Source organism: Salvelinus alpinus, chromosome 2, assembly GCF_045679555.1.
Source record: "Salvelinus alpinus chromosome 2, SLU_Salpinus.1, whole genome shotgun sequence".
Classification (NCBI taxonomy): Eukaryota; Metazoa; Chordata; class Actinopteri; order Salmoniformes; family Salmonidae; genus Salvelinus; species Salvelinus alpinus.
Genome location: NC_092087.1, coordinates 36995557 through 37007946, shown reverse-complemented (window position 1 = coordinate 37007946; position 12390 = coordinate 36995557). Strand labels below are relative to the sequence as shown.

The following is a 12390-nucleotide window of genomic DNA, read 5'->3' as shown; positions in this document are numbered from 1 at the left end:
CCTGTGCCCAAGAACACAAAGACAACCTGCCTTAATGACTACAGACCCGTAGCACTCACGTCTGTAGCCATGAAGTGCTATTAAAGGCTGGTAATGGCTCACATCAACACCATTATCCCAGAAACCCTAGACCCACTCCAATTTGCATACCGCCCAAACAGATCCACAGATGATGCAATCTCTATTGCACTCCACACTGCCCTTTCCCACCTGGGCAAAAGGAACACCTATGTGAGAATGCTATTCATTGACTACAGCTCAGCGTTCAACACCATAGTACCCTCAAAGCTCATCACTAAGCTATGGAACCTGGGACTAAACACCTCCCTCTGCAACTGGATCCTGGACTTCCTGACGGGTCGCCCCCAGGTGGGGAGGGTAGGTAGCAACACATCTGCCACACTGATCCTCAGCACTGGAGCTCCCCAGGGGTGCGTGCTCAGTCCCCTCCTGTACTCCCTGTTCACTCACGACTGCATGGCCAGGCACGACTCCAACACCATCATTAAGTTTGCAGACGACACAACAGTGGTAGGCCTGATCACCGACAATGACGAGACAGCCTATAGGGAGGAGGTCAGAGACCTGGCCAGGTGGTGCCAGAATAACAACCTATCCCTCAACGTAACCAAGACCAAGGAGATGATTGTGGACTACAGGAAAAGGAGCAGTGAGCACGTCCTCATTCTCATCGACGGGGCTGTAGTGGAGCAGGTTGAGAGCTTCAAATTCCTTGGTGTCCACATCAACAAATCAAATCAAATCAAATGTTATTTGTCACATACACATGGTTAGCAGATGTTAATGCGAGTGTAGCGAAATGCTTGTGCTTCTAGTTCCGACAATGCAGTAATAACCAACAAGTAATCTAACCTAACAATTCCACAACTACTACCTTATACACACAAGTGTAAAGGGATAAAGAATATGTACATAAAGATATATGAATGAGTGATGGTACAGAACGGCATAGGCAAGATGCAGTAGATGGTATAGATTACAGTATATACATATGAGATGAGTAATGTAGGGTATATAAACATAAAGTGGCATAGTTTAGAGTGGCTAGTGATACATGTATTACATAAAGATGGCAAGATGCAGTAGATGATATAGAGTACAGTATATACATATACATATGAGATGAGTAATGTAGGGTATGTAAACATTATATTAAGTGGCATTGTTTAAAGTGGCTAGTGATACATTTTTACATCATTTCCACCAATTCCCATTATTAAAGTGGCTGGAGTTGAGTCAGTATGTTGGCAGCGGCCACTAAATGTTAGTGGTGGCTGTTTAACAGTCTGATGGCCTTGAGATAGAAGCTGTTTTTCAGTCTCTCGGTCCCTGCTTTGATAGACCTGTACTGACCTCGCCTTCTGGATGATAGCGGGGTGAACAGGCAGTGGCTCGGGTGGTTGTTGTCCTTGATGATCTTTATGGCCTTCCTGTGACACCGGGTGGTGTAGGTGTCCTGGAGGGCAGGTCGTTTGCCCCCGGTGATGCGTTGTGCAGACCTCACTACCCTCTGGAGAGCCTTACAGTTGTGGGCGGAGCAGTTGCCGTACCAGGCGGTGATACAGCCCGACAGGATGCTCTCGATTGTACATCTGTAGAAGTTTGTGAGTGCTTTTGGTGACAAGCCGAATTTCTTCAGCCTCCTGAGGTTGAAGAGGCGCTGCTGCGCCTTCTTCACAACGCTGTCTGTGTGGGTGGACCAATTCAGTTTGTCCGTGATGTGTACACCGAGGAACTTAAAACTTTCCACCTTCTCCACTACTGTCCCGTCGATGTGGATAGAGGGGTGCTCCCTCTGCTCTTTCCTGAAGTCCACAATCATCTCCTTTGTTTTGTTGACGTTGAGTGTGAGGTTATTTTCCTGACACCACACTCCGAGGGCCCTCACCTCCTCCCTGTAGGCCGTCTCGTCATTGTTGGTAATCAAGCCTACCACTGTAGTGTCGTCCGCAAACTTGATGATTGAGTTGGAGGCGTGCATGGCCACGCAGTCGTGGGTGAACAGGGAGTACAGGAGAGGGCTCAGAACGCACCCTTGTGGGGCCCCAGTGTTGAGGATCAGCGGGGTGGAGATGTTGTTACCTACCCTCACCACCTGGGGGCGGCCCGTCAGGAAGTCCAGGACCCAATTGCACAGGGCGGGGTCGAGACCCAGGGTCTCGAGCTTGATGACGAGTTTGGAGGGTACTATGGTGTTAAATGCTGAGCTGTAGTCGATGAACAGCATTCTCACATAGGTATTCCTCGTGTCCAGATGGGTTAGGGCAGTGTGCAGTGTGGTTGCGATTGCGTCGTCTGTGGACCTATTGGGTCGGTAAGCAAACTGGAGTGGGTCTAGGGTGTCAGGTAGGGTGGAGGTGATATGGTCCTTGACTAGTCTCTCAAAGCACTTCATGATGACGGAAGTGAGTGCTACGGGGCGGTAGTCGTTTAGCTCAGTTACCTTAGCTTTCTTGGGAACAGGAACAATGGTGGCCCTCTTGAAGCATGTGGGAACAGCAGACTGGGATAAGGATTGATTGAATATGTCCTTAAACACACCAGCCAGCTGGTCTGCGCATGCTCTGAGGACGCGGCTGGGAATGCCGTCTGGGCCTGCAGCCTTGCGAGGGTTAACACGTTTAAATGTTTTACTCACCTCGGCTGCAGTGAAGGAGAGCCCGCAGGTTTTGGTAGCGGGCCGTGTCAGTGGCACTGTATTGTCCTCAAAGCGAGCAAAAAAGTTATTTAGTCTGTCTGGGAGCAAGACATCCTGGTCCGCGACGGGGCTGGTTTTCTTTTTGTAATCCGTGATCGACTGTAGACCCTGCCACATACCTCTTGTGTCGGAGCTGTTGAATTGCCCTGGTTAAAAGCAGTGGTGCCCGCTTTCAGTTTCACGCGAATGCTGCCATCAATCCACGGTTTCTGGTTTGGGAATGTTTTAATCGTTGCTGTGGGTATAATGTCACCGATGCACTTTCTAATGAACTCGCTCACCGAATCAGCGTATTCGTCAATGTTGTTGTTGGACGCAATGCGGAACATGGGGCGGCAGGGTAGCCTAGTGGTTAGAGCGTTGGACTAGTAACCGAAAGGTTGCAAGTTCAAATCTCTGAGCTGACAAGGTACAAATCTGTTGTTCTGCCCCTGAACAGGCAGTTAACCCACTGTTCCTAGGCCGTCATTGAAAATAAGAATTTGTTCATAACTGACTTGCCTAGTTAAATAAAGGTAAAATAAAAAATATCCCAATCCACGTGATCGAAGCAGTCTTGAACCGTGGAATCAGATTGGTCGGACCAGCGTTGAACAGACCTGAGCGCGGGAGCTTCTTGTTTCTGTTTACATTTACATTTACATTTAAGTCATTTAGCTGACGCTCTTATCCAGAGCGACTTACAAATTGGAAAGTTCATACATATTCATCCTCCTGTTTGTAGGCTGGAAGCAACAAAATGGAGTCGTGGTCAGCTTTTCCGAAAGGAGGGCGGGGGAGGACCTTATATGCGTCGCGGAAGTTAGAACAACAATGATCCAGGGTTTTACCAGCCCTGGTAGCACAATCGATATGCTGATAGAATTTAGGGAGTTTTGTTTTCAGATTAGCCTTGTTAAAATCCCCAGCTACGATGAATGCAGCCTCAGGGTGTGTGGTTTCCAGTTTACATAGAGTCAGATAAAGTTCGTTCAGGGCCATCGATGTGTCTGCTTGGGGGGGAATATATACGGCTGTGATTATAATCGAAGAGAATTCCCTTGGTAGATAATGCGGTCGAAATTTGATTGTGATTTGATTGTGAGGAAAGTCAGGTGAACAGAATGACTTGAGTTCCTGTATGTTGTTATGATCACACCACGTCTCGTTAATCATAAGGCATACCCCCCGCCCCTCTTCTTACCAGAAAGATGTTTGTTTCTGTCGGCGCGATGCGTGAAGAAACCAGCTGGCTGCACCGACTCCGTTAGCGTCTCTCGAGTGAGCCATGTTTCCGCGAAGCAAAGAACGTTACAGTCTCTGATGTCTCTCTGGAATGCTGCCCGTGCTCGGATTTCATCAACCTTGTTGTCAAGAGACTGGACATTGGCGAGTAGTATGCTAGGGAGTGGAGCGCGATGTGCCCGTCTCCAAAGCCTGACCAGAAGACCGCTTCATTTGCCCCTTTTACGGCGTCGTTGTTTAGGGTCGCCGGCTGGGATCCGATCTATTGTACTGGGTGGAAGGCAAAACACAGGATCCGCTTCGGGAGAGTCATATTCCTGGTCATAATGATAGTGAGTTGACGTTGCTCTTATATTCAGTAGTTCCTCCCGACTGTATGTAATGAAACCTAAGATTACCTGGGGTACCAATGTAAGAAATAACACGTAAAAAAACAAAATACTGCATAGTTTCCTAGGAACGCGAAGCGAGGCGGCCATCTCTGTCGGCGCCGGAAGTGACAAACTAGAATGGTACAAACACACCAAGACAGTCGTGAAGAGGGCACGACAAAGCCTATTCCCCCCTCAGGAAGCTAAAAAGATTTCGCATGGGTCCTGAGATCCTCAAAAGGTTCTACAGCTACAACATCGAGAGCATCCTGACCGGTTGCATCACTGCCTGGTACGGCAATTGCTCGGCCTCTGACCGCAAGGCACTTCAGAGGGTAGTGCGTACGGCCCAATACATCACTGGGGCAAAGCTGCTTGCCATCCAGGACCTCTACACCAGGCGGTGTCAGAGGAAGGCCCTAAAAATTGTCGTAGACCCCAGCCACCCCAGTCATAGACTGTTCTCTCTACTACCGCATGGCAAGCGGTACCGGAGTGCCAAGTCTAGGACAAAAAGGCTTCTCAACAGTTTTTACCCCCAAGCCATAAGACTCCTGAACAGGTGATCAAATGGTTACCCGGACTATTTGCATTGTGTGCCCCCCCCCCCCCCCCAACCCCTCTTTTACGCTGCTGCTACTCTCTGTTTATCTTATATGCATAGTCACTATATGCATAGTCACACACACACACACACACACACACACACACACACACACACACACACACACACACACACACACACACACACACACACACACACACACACACACACACACACACACACACACACACACACACACACACACACACACACACACACACACACACATACCTTTTTTACGCACTATTGGTTAGAGCCTGCAAATAAGCATTTCACTGTAAGGTCTACACCTGTTGTATTCGGCGCACGTGTCAAATAAACTTTGATTTGATTTGATAACCAACTAAGCTGCATTTGCACTTGTTTAAGCTGTTTTCTAGTGACATTTATGAGCTAATGAGGCGCGATTTCCCCTGGCATAGAAAATGTGCTCTCTTGTCAGGACACTGTTGTTCAGACGAGCTAGCCAACAACACAGCTAACTCAATCACTTCAAACTGAAGCTGGAAACACTGCAAACTAGCTGCACGTTTCATTTGATCTTTACTACATTTTTATAGTTTAGATCAAGTTTATAAATTGCTTGGCTGGGCTGATGAGACAGTGGATTGCGCAGTCAGATGGAACAGAGTAAATAGGCATTTTAACGTCAAAACTTGTAGAATAGACACGGACTAGAATGTGGTTTGAACCAATCATCATTTAGGATTAAACCCAGCGTTGTATAAATATGCATAAAGAAGCATGACTTGGGTCAGTGACTGTATGACTGGTAGGGTTTAGGGAGGCAGAGGGCTAACCACAGTATACCCAGTCAATCCCCTTGTTCCTGTCTCCTCTTCCCACCACAACTTAAAGCAGAAGCATCAGTAGAACATGCAGAGAATCCTGGACTGGAATGTGTTTTGGTTGTGGTTTTAGATTTGTTGACTGCTTCAAGAGAGTCAGAGCTGCACATCTGCCTAGCACAGTTTCCCCTTCTTTACTGACACACACATGCACACACCCACACACACCTATAGTATACCTTGTATAGATTTTAAACTAGGGTCAAAAATAGAATGCACTGTAAATCTATACAGCATGTCAAGACAGTAATGGCATTTTTTACCCCCTCACTGATATGCTTAAACATGCACGTCTGTCAACTGAGAACTCACGCTACTTTGACCCATGTCAACCCCACCCAAAACATACTAAGTACTAGTAAGAATACACCTACCCAGTTCTTACTGCACAGTCATGAAAACAAAACAGATAGACAGGCAATGATCTACTGTTTTATAATCTTCTTCTTCCTCCTCCCATACACCCGCCTATATGAAATGTGTTCTTCCCTTCCGAACAAGCTACTGTGGGCTGTATTATTGGCCTGCTAATACACAGCAAAATTATTTTTCAGTGTAACATTTCTAGTGTTGATTCAGATGTTAAATGAACTCTGTAAGTGTTAAATTAACACCCATTGGTTTAAAATAACCCTGTGTTGGTGTTAATAACCAGTGTTAAATCAAAACCACACCCATCATTATCATATTTCCGAGCATGCGCTATTGAAGGTAGATTTTTAGAATTATTTGTTTCAATATCTATGTTTCTGCATCGATTAATTCACCTTCTGTTACTGAATTATAAATAACATACATTTTTCTAAACAAATCCAATCTGTTACCTTGACTTATTGCACCGCGTTAGTGAAATGGATGTTCCAGTTTAGATGGTTTAGGTAGTCTCATATCTCAGTCTTCCCAACCCGACAGTCATTCTGAATCCCTTTTCGACTCTGGTTTCTCTTCATTAAACACAACCCTGCATGGTGGATATTTTCTGGGGTTGTGTCCCTCTCTCTACCTTCTCTCACTAACCTTTTCTTTGGACAGACCAGACGGCAGCAACGGTAACAGTCGCTTGACCACTGCTGACGCTGTCTCTCTGCTCCATCGGACAAGGCCGAAATCGTCGGAAGGACTGGGGAAGACGGAAGGGTAACAGTGGCTTGACCGCGGCCCAACCTGACTCCACAGACCATCCAGAAACAGAACCGGACCAGCTGCCTGAGGAAGAGATGACAGACTGCAGGCCTTGAGGTGAGTAAAGTGCTGCCGAGGCAAGCCTTATTCCCTCTACCCTTGGCCTGCAGCTCGCCTCCCCTGCCTTTCCTATCTGCCCTCCAACGGCCACCACCGACCAGAACAGGACCAGCTGACCAGCAATCACCCGGCGCAGACCAACAGAAGTAGTGACCAGACCAGACACCATGCGAACCAGAGGCGCGGCGGAAGGGCCAAAGACCATAACCAAAGCCACCATCCCCCACCTGAGCAAGATGACCAGAATGAACCCAGGAGTGACGCACCGCTACAACGTGGTGTGGCTGACACTAGTCCGCAAAGAAGAGGCTGCCAGGGACGGAGCCGCCAATCGCCGGAGAGCATCAGCAGCAGCACCAGGAGCAGGAGCAGCAGCAGCAACAACCGCCAGACCAGAAACCATGACCAGCCTGGAATTCAGCAGGGAAGTTCTCCAGCGAGGTATGGGCTTTGTGCCGTCTGACATGAACTGCCTGGTGAAACCCCCAGGGCCACAGCAATCATTTGAAGCCAGTTTCAAGACCGCCAATACAAATTTAAAGAAGAAGAAGTCATTCTGAATGCAGGTTGCAGGTGAATAAACATTTCAAATGTTGGATATCCCCACGCCTGCTGGAAATTCAATTACATATCACTTTGCAAACCAGCATGTGTAGTGGCGACTCATCATTCAGGGGGGTTGCCTATTTTGCATGTTATTTTTTGCATTAATATGTGTCACATATCAGTTTGCAAACAATGTAAAAAATTGATTAACAATCATTGAGTTAATAAAGCCTCCATACAAATATTGTCTCTTTTTTGCTTTCTTGAGTTAAGCAACTCCAAAATGCAGGTGTTTCAGCCTAGATCAGTGCTTTCTGTGGTGGTGGGGCAGCCAGTGGAAAATACGGAGCGTAGGGGTTGGTAATGTTCTCTAGTTGCGCCATGATTGGCTGAGTGTTCTGTCACTCATGGGGACACTACGTCACTGCCAAATCTAAGGGTAGAGCTCGAAAATTCAAGCCCCTTGGGTGCTGCCATAGAGTTACATCAGAAGTGCCCATCCCAGAAGGCTCAAGGTCATTGGCCACAGATATAATGACGTTAAATCACGTTATATCTACAGTAGCTTTGATCGGCTTTGATTGGACTGATACTTTCAAAATCTTAGCTATCAGTCATCATGATGAATCAAGTCGACAATCTACTGGCGAATCCTTTTTAATCCTCGTCATATGGAGAGAAATAATGAAGAGAAATTATAGATAAATGTATCGGTGCTCATCGGGCATTGGACATAAACATTACACATCAAGTTGGAAATCGCTAATTCAACAATGAGTGATTTAGAAGGAATCAGTGGCTAACTGCAAGCATTGAAAAGCAATCACTAGCCTGCTACTCAGTGGAGTGAGTGTTTGTGTGTGTGTAGTGTGTGTGGTCCCAATTCTGGGTTTAAGGGTCTCTTTTCCAAGCTTAAAATGATAAACATTCAACATTGGCCATGCTGTCAACCCATCAGGATTTCTGTCGCGCTCAAAACAACTGTTAACTCGGAACTGTGAAATCTGACTTCAGTGAGTTCAAGACAACTGGGAACTTTGGTGATTGTGGAGGCCAGGTCCCCTGATGCATCACTCCATCACTCCCTTTCTTGGTCAAATAGCCCTTACACAGCCTGGAGGTGTATTGGGTCAATGTCCTGTTGAAAAACAAAATGCTCAAACCAGATGGGATGGCTGTCACGCTCTGACCTTAGAGATCCTGTTTATGTCTCTATTTTGGTTTGGTCAGGATGTGAGTTGGGGTGGGTATTCTATATTCTATTATTTGTATTTCTATGTTTTGGCCGGGTAGGGTTCTCAATCAGGGACAGCTTTCTATCGTTGTCTCTGATTGAGAACCATACTTAGGTAGCCCTTTTTAACACCTGTTTTTGTAGGAAGTTGTCTTTGTTTGTTGGCACTATAGCCTTTAGCTTCACGGTTGTTTTCTTGTTTGTTGTTTTGTTGGTGTCATTTTTTTAAATAAAAGAAAATGTACGCTCACCACGCTGCACCTTGGTCCACTTCCTTCAACAGCCGTGACAATGGCGTATCGCTGCAGAATGCTGTGGTAGCCATGCTGGTTAAGTGTGCCTTGAATTCTAAATAAATCACTGACAGTGTCACCAGCAAAGCACCCCCACACCACCATCACCATCACACCTCCTCCATGCTTCACGGTGGGAACCACACATGCTGAGATCATCTGTTCACCTACTCTGCATCTCACAAAGACTACTACTACTACCTACTCTGTGTCTCACACTGCGGTTGGAATCAAAGATCTAATATTCGGACTCATCAGACCAAAGGACAGATTTCCACTGGTCTAATGTCCATTGCTCGTGTTTCTTGGCCCAATCAAGTCTCTTCTTCTTATTGGTGTCCTTTAGTAGTGGTTTCTTTACAGCAATTTAACCATGATTTGGCCTGATTCACACAGTCTCCTCTGAACAGTGTTTGGCAGGGATATCCTTGTCTCATTGTGCACTAGTGACTCCTGTGGTGGGCTGGGCACAGTGCGTGCTGACCAGGTCGCCAGGTGTACGGTGTTTCCTCTGACACATTGGTGCAGCTGGTTTCTGGGTTGGATGTGCATTGTGTCAAGAAGCAGTGCAGCTAGGTTGGGTTGTGTTTCGGAGGATGTATGGCTCTCAACCTTCATCTCTCCTGAGTCTGTACGGGAGTTGCAGTGATGAGACAAGACTGTAACTACTACCAATTGGGGAGAAAAAAGGGGTAAAAACAAAAGCTTTCAAAGTTCTTGACATTTTCCGTGTTGATGTCTTAAAGTAATAACGGACAGTCGTTTCTCTTTGCTTATTTGAGCTGTTCTTGCCATAATATGGACTGGTCTTTTACCAAATAGGGCAATTTTTTAAATGTTTATTTAACCTTTATTTAACTAGGCAAGTCAGTTAGGAACAGATTCCTATTTACCATGACGACCTACCCCGGCCAAACCCTAACCCGGACGACGCTGGGCCAATTGTACGCCGCCCTATCTTCTGTATACCACCCCTACCTTGTCACAACACAACTGATTGGCTCAAACAGAATTAAGAAGGAAAGAAATTCCACAAATTAACTTTAAACAAGGCACATCTGTTAATTGAAATGGATTCCAGGTGACTACCTCATGGAGCTGGTTGAGAGAATGCCAAGGGTTTGCAAAGCTGTCGTCAAGGCAAAGGGTGGCTACTTTGAAGAATCTCAAATCTAAAATATATTTTGATTTGTTTAACATAGTTTTGATGTCTTCACTATTATTCTACAATATAGAAACTAGTAAAAAATAAAGAAAAACCCTTGAATGAGTAGGTGTGTCCAAACTTTTGACTGGTACTGTATGTATACTGTAGCTAAGAAAGTAATAGTAAATGTATGTTGTGTAGTAAGCTGTTAGTAGCCAATGTGCCTCACCCTAATAATTTTGTCTATTTTTCCCTCTTAATTTCACCTACTGTTTTGACTTGGTGGTGCACATGTAGCCTATAACTTGTTTTAGATAAATAGAATCATTGAATATTGTAAGCGCTTTCATTGTCTGCTTATATGGCCCCTTTATTTATCCTACGGTTCTGACTTGGTGTACAGGGAGAACACTGTAAGAATGGCCCATGTTCTGAATTCTGTCGCTGTACATTTCAAAAGTGCTGAAGAAATAGTTATATTGACTACGTCCGTTCTAGCTCGCTCATTAATGTCTTAATCGAAATTACGGATTGCCTCTTATCCACTTGTCGTCTCCTTATGCCATAGTTTGTACATCTCAATTGTCCGTAGAAACCGTACTTGTGCAAGTCAGCAGCTATGTTTTTTTTAAAGGCAGTAAAGGAGGCTGAATGAACTGTTTCGCTGCCAGACAAGGCTCTGCTGATAGCCAGGTGTACAGTAGCAGTGGTAAAGTGTTGGGACTGCTTTTGGGACTCTGCTGTTGGGACAGTTTTATGTAGGCCCTAACAGTTCGTGGGCACCGTTTGTCACCGTTATAGTGCAATTCATGTATTGATTAGTGTTGTGCTGTGTAGCGGCTTTGCTGCCATTTTATGCCCCACCAAGATTTACATGCTAAAATCGCCTCTGGTTATTTCATAGTTTTGATGTCTTCACTATTATTCTACAATGTAGAAAATAGTAAAATAAAGAAAAACCCCTGAATGAGTATGTGTGTCCAAACGTTTGACAGTTACTGTATCTCTAATTCCAATGTAAAGGGTTTGGTATAGAGGCAAATATTTCATCAACGCACGAGGTCTTCGCGCCATTGGCTGCTGCTGATGAGGGCGGGTAGAGCGTGCGAACCCCAGCTCGGGACTGTGAGGGAGAGAGAAAAGTGAGACATAAAAAAGGAAAACGAGGGAATTGCCCAGGACTCTCGTTCAAGCATCCGAACAAATCTGATTTCCCAGTACTGCAGTTTCTGCCCAAATTGAGCCGTCCATTCTGCCTGTGTTACAGTTAAACTAAACACGACATCTTTTCGTGGGACCTGGCATGCGCCACGGGACGCTTCGTAAACTTTATGCAGCAGAGGAGCCTATCTGACAACGGACTAGAGTGACAGAGTGAATATACAGTTTGCCTATTAATTTACTAACTCGCAGTAGACGTGGAGGAAGAACGGGGAGACGGTGGATTATTATGCAACAAGTGGAAAGGTGAGTGAGGACTTGGAAGGCTGCCAGGTGAGGTAGTTGCCGTCTGTTGTGAGCTCGGATGCTGCGGCTGAGAGGTTCGGGACATGCATTACGCACGGTTCTTACTCACTTAATAAAAGTGCTACCGTTTCTATGGTGCATGCTTATTTGGTTTATTCATGTCTGCTCTAGCCTGGTGGTGCTTAAACACAGAAATATATGCCTATGTCAATCAATCAACCACAAATCACCAGTCTCCCTGAGGCAAAAGCACTTGAACAAGACCAGACAACTGATTAGCTGTTTACTTGTCAAATTATTTAAATTGTACATTTTTTATTTCATATATTTTTTTAATTCAAATTTATTTGGATCCCATTAGCTTTTGCAGAGGCAGCAACTATTCTTCCTGGTGTGCAAAATGCTGGCTAATTGTTTTGAAATCAGGTTTTTGATACAGAGTCAGACTACACTGTCAAACCAAGTGTTTAGGATCTGAAAACATAACTAAAAACTTGTCTATAACACTTTTTGAACGCATCAAGGCATTTAGAATTTAAATGAAAACACATAAGTGTCACACACACTTTTAAACACACGCATATGTTTATTCAGCACAAGGTGGTTAGGTTTTAAACACTAAACACTGGGGGTGTTGTTTTAACACTGTAGGGTGTAAAGCCGTAAAGCCAAATTTCGAATGATTAAATGCACTC

The 12390-nt window shown here is 45.4% G+C and overlaps 1 protein-coding gene across 2 annotated transcripts in view; it reads left to right on the top strand.

Annotated features, from left to right (window-relative positions):
- The first annotated feature begins 11354 nt into the window (after positions 1 to 11354).
- Positions 11355 to 12390, top strand: part of LOC139542688 (collagen alpha-1(VII) chain-like) — a 100718-nt gene continuing 99682 nt past the window's right edge. For both annotated transcript variants that reach the window (XM_071348440.1, XM_071348450.1), the window contains exon 1: positions 11355 to 11695. The gene's annotated coding sequence lies outside the window, so the exon portion shown is untranslated. The remainder of the gene's footprint in view (positions 11696 to 12390) is intronic.